Source organism: Octopus bimaculoides, chromosome 6 (genome assembly GCF_001194135.2).
Source record: "Octopus bimaculoides isolate UCB-OBI-ISO-001 chromosome 6, ASM119413v2, whole genome shotgun sequence".
NCBI classification, from domain to species: domain Eukaryota; kingdom Metazoa; phylum Mollusca; class Cephalopoda; order Octopoda; family Octopodidae; genus Octopus; species Octopus bimaculoides.
In genome coordinates this window covers 5,827,795-5,835,353 of record NC_068986.1, presented here as the reverse complement: position 1 = coordinate 5,835,353, position 7,559 = coordinate 5,827,795, and the positions used below count along the sequence as shown (strand labels likewise).

The window sequence follows — 7,559 nt, the reverse complement described above, 5'->3', positions numbered from 1 at the left end:
TATATATATATATATATATATATATATATATATATATATATATCTATATCCCACTGTCTTTCTCTTTCATATATGCATATACACATTTATGTCATAAGAACCTGTCAGTTAATATTTCGCATCTTTTGTAATCGATCACATATGTGTTTATGTGTCTTATTACATCGCTCCCATTTTTCTGCTACTGCTAGATATGCACTTGTCCCAGAGATTCTCTCTTTCATTTTCACTAACTGTAACAAGGAAAGGAGAAATTATATGGATCCAGTTAAACATCACTAACCACCACCACTACCGCCACTTCATATTCAGAGTGAGAGAGCTTGTGTGTGTGTGAGGGAGAAAGAGAGAGAGAGAAAACATACGGAGCTTTGTGAGTGGCGTTGTTGCATAAATCTTTAATGATCAGATGTGCAATTTTCCATATTAATTTCTATTATTAACAAACATTGCCAGAACCACATACTGCAGTCATGTGTGTTCAACTATTGTTCGTAGATCTCGTCCATCCCTCAGTTGCAAGCTCGTTTTACAGTAAACTACCTGATGCTTTTTTTGTATGGACGAACCCATCTGGTTTGTGGTCTAATTAGATTTCCATTCCAGTTGTTGCTTAGCCCCTTGGTCAGTCCTGATCAAGTTGACCTATAAATCAAAGGCAATCTAACCATGACCATTTCTTCAAATTTTTTTTTCAAGCTTTGGTATACTCTGAACTATATTATCGATTTGTATCCTTTATTTTAAGGCAGTGTGGCGTGATTTTGGAGAGATTTTATTGCTATTTTAGCAGCGACCATTCTGAGGCTCTTTTGTTGACTCATTCAATCCAAGTTACAAGGCATTGTCAAATGGCGTTACTACTCGATTTCTTTTTGCAAATGATAGTCAGATGTTACATATGGAAGAAAATCATAGGTGCTTGCAACCAAGCTGCGAGTAGGCCCAATTGAGGAAATTATCTTATTTCATTTTATACTATTTTTAGCTATTTTGGTGTTTTGCATTTGTCCAGATCAGATGGCGGAAAGTGTTGTGGTAACATTCCTGCATTGTATTAGTGTATCTACGTTTTCTTAAAAAGGTTTGAATATTACATAACAGATGCTGCTGGTTGAAAGCAGGTTTTGACCATGTATTACATCCTAACATATTTTGGGGCTTTTTCATGAACATCCATATGCCTCTAAGTTGTACAGTTAGTACATATCTAACTTCATTTTGTATCTCTGGTGTGTCTGACACTTAAGTGTTTTTGCATTTACATTATGGTGACGAATCTGAGTTGACCAAAATAACAAAAGTTGAAATGTTATCATCCAGGGAACTATTAGGTAATATAGTCTTAGATACAGTGTTTGAGTAAAAAATAGCATGGTCATAGTTGGAACATCTTTCATCATAGTCAGCTTGGCCGTTGCTGACCTGTGCTCAATAAACTAACAACCTTTTTCACTTTTTTGTTGTTGTCTTGGCTTTAAGTCTCTGACTTGACGTTTGTGTCATCAGGATATTACTCCAAATATATGTTTAATTGATGTAAAAGCTTACCTGAATTCCCTTATCTCTTCTTAGGGTTTACCATATGTAACAAAGTACTAAATACTATATGGTCACAATTGTCACTAACTTCATATATTCTTAAACAAGCAATGTCATCTACCATTCTCATTCCAAAGCATTTGACTTGAATTTTCTATGTGCAATATTATAAGTGTATCTATGTATTCACACAACCAAATAGCAATAGCAGCGAAATCACTCTCAAATCAAATTTTGCCATCTTAAAAAAAATTAGCATTGGATAATGTAGATTTGGGCTGACTTGAGACTAATTAGAATCTAAAAATTTGATTAGCAACACTAGACGTTCAAACATTTCAAGAAATGCCAAATGCACATCACATCACTATCTCCTGTACAATTTATTTTCTGGAAATTTCAATTTATAAATGTCAAAATTACATTGTCAGCCATGAGCAACTGTTGACTCCCTTGGAATATTGTTTTTACCTTGAAACTGTTGAATGAAATATTGATTTTTGTATCAAGAAAAGAATCAGCTTTAAGTGAGATGTAGTTTGTGCTTGTGCCACGACAGAGTGCTATTGATGCTCTCTTCCTAATGAGATAACTAAAGAAGTTCTCAACCAAGAGCAAGCTATTGTACCTTGCATTTTTTTAACCTGAAGAAGGCTCATGATAGGACACCATGTCCTGAAGTTTGATGGTGTATGGTATAAGAGCACTAGATGTAATTGAACTGTTTGTGAGAGCCATATACAAGCCATATACAAAAATGCTGTCAGAAAGGTGAGAGCTAGAATCAAGTTCAGCTGAGAATTTAACATGCAGGTAATTCATTGTCATGGTTTGGTTCTTAGACCCCTCCTGTTTATTATTCTCTGGAATAAGAATAAGATAGAAGAAGTTCAGAGAACTATTACCTCTGTTGGCAGCAAAAGAACTCTCTCTCAGGGCAAAAGCTAGATTGTATGCTTGTGTGAGAATGGCTATGTTACATGGTAGTGAGACATGGGCTCTGACTGCAGAGGACGTACATAAACTGGAGAGGAATGAAGGTAGTAGGCTCCGTTAGATTTGCAACATCAGTGTGCATGACTGACAAAGCACAACTGTTGAGAGAAAAGTTAGGCATAAGAGGGATTAAATGTGGTAATGCAGGAGAGGAGAATGCATTGGTTTGGATGTGATGCGTAGGAGTGAAGACAACTGTATACAGAAGTGCTTGTCACTGAAAGTGGATGGTATCTGTGGAAGAGGGAGGTCCACGAAGATATGTGATGAAGTGGTAAGGACTGATCTTGGGGCTCATGGAGGAAATGACAATGGACCAAGATGTTTGGTGATATGAGGCTCTTCCTGTCCATGAAACTGAATGGTAGAAGATTTGTGTCCCACCCACATGTAACAGCACACTTTTCACCCACTCTGCCCCAAAAAACCAAACAACTCCTAGCTGCATCTTTATCTTCTTCACATTTCCTCTTCATAAACTATGATTGTTTTCCAATCTCCTTTCTTGCCCTCACTGCATCACTGCCCCCTCCCCCAACACCCACCCTATTTTTCTATCCAGGTTCTATGTTCAGATCCTTGTTACTTGTGAGTATACCCTAGCACTACACCATCTCTCTTCTGCTCTCTCTTACACTTTTGCTGCTGCCTACTCTCTCTCTCTCTCTCTCTCTCTCTCTCTCTCTCTCTCTCTCTCTCTCTCTCTCTCTCTCTCTTTCCCTTGCTCACTCTCTCTCTCCTCCTCTTGTTTTTCTTCTGACTAGGTAACCAAGTATCTCCTTCACATCAGCACACTTGTTTCTGGCCTTTTTCTTGTACTTCTCTCTCACTCTCTATCTCTTTTCTCTTTCTCTCTCACTGGGTAACCATTTACCTCCTCTGTAGCAAGACACCTATTTTTGCCTCACTATTTCTCTGTTACACTCTAACCTATCATCCTCTGACACAAGTTCCCCTCCTCAAATGCTCTGCCCCTCTCATAATTCCTTGTCTTGCGAGTTACCTGGTCACCCTGCCAGTGTTGATGTCACGTTAAAAGCATCCAGTCCACATTGTAATGTGGTTGGCATTTGGAAGGGCATCCAGCTATAAAAATCATGCTAAAATTAACCTTGCTTATGCTAGTGCCACGTAAAAAGCACTGAGTCCAATCTGCAGAGTGGTTGGTGTTAGGAAGAGCATCCAGCCGTAAAATCCCTGCCAAAACAAACACAATAGCCTAGGGTAGTTTTTTTTACCTGGCCAGCTCTTGTCAACTGTCCTGCTTCTGCATGCATGGAAGATGGACGTTAAATGATGATGATGATGAAGGAAAACCTACAATCAAGAGGCCTTCAGGAGAGAAAACAGAATTTTACTAACATCTGGAAAATGGCCATGCTCAACTTGCAGAAAAGGAGTTGGTAGGAATTACATATAATGTACCCAGTGTAAAGTATGAGTGCACAAAAGATGACAACAGTATTCATATTTAGCAGATATGCAGTAAGAGTACTCATGAATGAATTCTTTCAATTGTTTGGAAGATTACCCTGGAAATATCCTTTAAAAAAATATAGTGATTCACAGACTTTTGATGTCTCTAAAAGCTTAAACTCATCATCATCCTTTTCCAGCCTATTGTTACATGTAGATTACACCGTCTCCTAAATTGATGTTCTATAGATTTTAAAATCTGAATCAATTAAAGCTACAGTAATTCTGATTTCACCTTGTATCCCTTTATTTTCAAACCTTACGTGTTTATTATGAGTATCCTTTTCTCTCACACAATAAAATTTCTATCCTGTTCATCTAGGTTGACACTTCATCCAGTTGGCATTTTAGCTATGGCCATTTTGTCTTTATTGTCTTTTATTTAAATCCCTCTTGTCCTTAGATTTAAAACTTAAGCATGTCACCCATTGTTAAAGATTATTGAATGTTTGAAGGAGATTTGGGTTATTCCATTTTAGATTAAGGATCTATGAAGTTGTGTTTTCTTGCTCAATTATGCCAGTCTTAGTTTAACTTTCAACTTTTCTCTCACAATACAAGAAGCCGTCTTAATTCTCTGCATCATAACAGGCCTCACACTCACACACATGCACACACACACATATCAACCCTTAGTCTAATTCCCTCCCATCTGGACCAATAAAGGAACCTTGGCATGATTCTTGTTCTACTAAAAATATTTTATCATATAGGGTTATTAAACCACTTAGAATAGTTAGTACTCATGACACTTTCTTGAGCATTCAAGATTGGTGGCAGAAAGTGATCCTCAAGCAGGAGACCTCACCCAAATACTTGCAGCACATGTGTGCTGTGTTAAAGGCACCTAAGAACCTGGTAGTGGTTTTCAACCTAGCAAAGATCAAATTCTCCCACCCAAGAATCGGAATGGCCACTCCAGCAGGCTTCCACATTGATTCTACTCAGTCTTTGGTCAGTTAAACATTATGGTAGAAGACACTGGTCTAAAGTAAGCACAGTGCTGGGTTGAACATAAAATCATGTTAGTTGCAAAGTGAACTTATTAACCACAATGTGCTTTTCTTTTTTTAAGACTGTAAGGGATGATTCCCTTGCATCACTCCCTACCATCTAACAGACTTAGAGACCTCATTGACGTTTTTTATTGGTTTTCCTAGTCTGACCATCACCTAATATAATTATCTGGCAATAACATCTATTGCATTTTACTAATAGATGGAAACCCATTGTTGCTTTGTACCATTATTCATAAAACATTATATTAAGAACAAAGTAATCAAATTGTCATTAAAGGATATGTAATAAGAGATAGTTTACTTATAACCTACCACAATACAAAATCCAATCACAATTAACAACCTGGTTCATCAACTTATTGAAATTTCTAAGCTTATAACTAATCTTTAATGTCCTGCAGCGTAAGCTGTATTGTGTTCAAGCATTATTAAACTGTTTTATTTGAGTAGTGTTTATCAACAGAAATCTTGGCAAGTTTCATACAGCAATACCTCACTTCACAACCATACATTTAATAATTCCCCAGTTTAATGATTTTCTTTTTTTTTTTAAAGAAAAAAAGAAAACAACATAAAATAAAAACTCAGTTAACTGTGCAAATAAATGATAAACATTTATAATGATTGCTTTCAAAGTTTAATTACCACATGAACATAGTATATTCATATTCTCTCTACTACTCTTTCATCTTAAAACTTTTTAATTCATCCAACTTTCCAAATCATGGTAGCTGATTTCTAGCTAAAGCTATTGTGTTTTAGCATAATAAGGCTAACAAGAACAGTCACCTATCAGATAATTATAAATCTAGTGGTGGAACCCAAAATGAGATGCAAAGAAATATTCAGTAATGAATAAAAAAATAACTGGAAATATTTGATTGTTTATTATTTATGAAGTATTTAGTTAATCCAACCATTGGTTATGCTTAAATTATTATTTTATTGCACCTTATTTAACAGTTTTAAAAACTTCTTGCATCCAGTCTCATCAGCAAGAATGTACTCACCTTCCATATAATATTGTTTCTATATGAAATTTGCCTTTGACTTAATGATCTTTCACATAATGAGTAGACATTTAGAACCAATTGAATTATTAAGTCAATGTATTCCTGTACCATCAAAGTTCATCATATGGATATTTTTTTTTCTCTTGAAGCAAACAATTAGAAAAGTCCAATTATTGTTGCAATGATCAGTTATTAATTAAACCAGTTTATTTTACTGTAGATATTTTTAAAAATAAAAGAATTAATTTTCATATAAAGTTTTTTTTTTCTTTTTCTTTTACTATATAAATAAATGATTTTAGTTCATGCTTTCTGTAAATAAGAACAAATTCAAATAGCTTAATATAGTTGAAATGAAATTCCTAGTTTTCCAAATATGCTAATAAACAATCTTTGTCTAACCTTTTCCTAACCTTTTTCATATTTTAGCAGTAACTAATTCAGTAAAATTATCTAATTAATAAAATATAACCTTTATGTTGTGTTTTAGAAAGTCATTACAATGCAAATTGGAAATAAAGGAATGTAAACAAACAAAACAAAAAAAAAACTAAACTTGACATTTTCCTCTTGTTTTCCAGTATTTTGACTTCAAAAAATATCTATCAAAAGAAAATTGGGAGTTCAGTACTAATCTACATAATTATGTAGGGATGAAGGGTGCAGTATGTGCAGCTTTTTAGTGTTATCCAATTAGTGTCACACATCTCTTGCCTGTTGTTGATGGTGACATTTATTTTATTAATAAGAATAGCTTCTTTTTTCCTCAGATTTCCAGTATTCCATTCTGGGGTTTTGATGATCACCACTATATCCTATTTATAATATTTCTCCAAATGTTTTTTAACATAGGGAGCATTTACATGAATGTGTTCTTTAACACATAAAATGCAATTTGTGAATGGGGCTACCAATGTAAACTTCCCCAGATTTATTCTTTACTATGTTGTACATCGTATAAACATATGTTCACATTGTTACTAGGGTAGTTGACCAGTGTATATACATTATTGCTGTGGGTGAGGGTGGGAACTACACAGTCATCATTTTCTTAGGAATGGCCCAAAATGCACCATCTGTCCCTCCCTACTTATCATCTGACAGATTGTAACTGTGGTTCTGGCAACAAAGTGTGGCTGCTTTAGTAAGTGCTGTCACTCAAGGCGTGAACTTCAGAGCTTATTACCAAGGCAGTGTTCTTACCTGTATATACACCTCACTTGGATTCTACCACTTCTGAGGTTCCACTTGCTATGAAACATAAGTATCCTGGATTTTCCATACTCCATTCCATATCTCTTGTATTCTTTTTTGCATACTTGCCTACCGTGGAATATAAAAAGAACTTTTTCTCAGCTCATCGTTCTTTGATATAGAAAAAAAATCCGCAACCTTCCATTTCAATAAACCACTATTGTTCTTGAAAGTTGCTTTTTTTATATTCACTGCGGGTTGCTTGAAGCTAACTTTCTTCCTACACCTTGATCCCTGGATCTTACATTTATATATATAT

The 7,559-nt window shown here is 35.2% G+C and overlaps 1 protein-coding gene across 2 annotated transcripts in view; it reads left to right on the top strand.

Annotated features, from left to right (window-relative positions):
- The window catches only part of LOC106881458 (uncharacterized), a 53,881-nt gene that overhangs the window by 1,536 nt on the left and 44,786 nt on the right, over positions 1 to 7,559 (top strand). The window lies entirely within an intron of this gene.